Below are 1,136 nucleotides of genomic sequence, written 5' to 3'. Positions count from 1 at the left end.
TCGGCGACACCGGCTCCTTTATTTTTGAGTGCTTTGATTAGCTTGTTCGTGGTTGCTGCGGTTTGTATGGTCTGGCCGTTTTCGAAGCCGCCCCCATTGTGTATGGTTAGCAGTCTGCGGAGCAAAGGTAGAGCCGCTTCGTGGCTGTCGTAGTCGCTAGCAAGGTTCGCTGTTATTTTGCAGTTGCTGCCGGCGGTCGCCTATGGGTCTGTACTTGCTTGGCTTAGATCTGCCGCCGCTTAGCATATGTCTGAGGTGTCCGCGGCTATGTCGTAATCATTTTCCGTATCGCAGTTTCTTTTGACGAATTCAGCGACTGTGTTTCCGCTTGTTGCTGCGCCTAGGCAGGTTTTGTCGGCGCCGTTCGCCCCGTCCTCCCGGTGCCCTTCTAGGAGCAACATCAGCTCGTCGATCCTGCCTGAGGGATACATCGCCTGCTCTACTAGTTTTGTCTTCTCTCCTGTCCAGTTTTCGATGCTGGCTTGTGCTGCTTCCACTTTCATCCTGACGTAAATTAACAGCGTTCCGGCCGCTTGTTGGTAGTCTGGGAGCTTGGCCAGGGCAACGGCTGCTAACGCCTGTGCTTGCTCCGATTTCTTTGCTGCTGTGATGCCGCGATCTAGAGCTTACGCTAGGTTCGCTGCCTGTCGTTTCGCCGTTTTTGAATAAGTACATAGAGCTTTGCCTACCACATCTGCAAGGGGCCTACCAGCGGTCTGAGCTAGAGCTTGTTGTGGGTGTAGTGTCAGTGCTGAAGCGACTAACATTACAATTTTTAATGCTAAGTTGCACTCCTTGGCGACCATTGTCAGTATTAGGGGTGAAAATGAGTTGCTCTCCCTCTTTGGATTCTGTTTCTATGATTTAGTATTGAGATTGCGTTTTGGTGATGATCGCGCTTGTATTCTCATTTTTTTACTTTTACAATTTTAGATTGTATTTTCTTCTTCTTCTATGGCATGCCACAGCGTATGAGTCAATTCTTTTGTTGGAAAATAAGATGCGCAATTTGTTAAGTGCCAGCTTTCATGGCTTTGTTTTGCGCTGTTTTCTCTCGTCAATGTGTTATGTTGTCGCGAAATTTTCGTAACACCATTTTTGTTGTTAGGCGGCGCATCGACGCCGTCAGCTTTTTT

The sequence above is a fragment of the Trypanosoma equiperdum genome (genome assembly GCF_001457755.1).
Source record: "Trypanosoma equiperdum strain OVI genome assembly, contig: ctg_613, whole genome shotgun sequence".
In the NCBI taxonomy this organism is placed as follows: domain Eukaryota; phylum Euglenozoa; class Kinetoplastea; order Trypanosomatida; family Trypanosomatidae; genus Trypanosoma; species Trypanosoma equiperdum.
Note: the sequence above shows the minus strand (reverse complement) of the source record.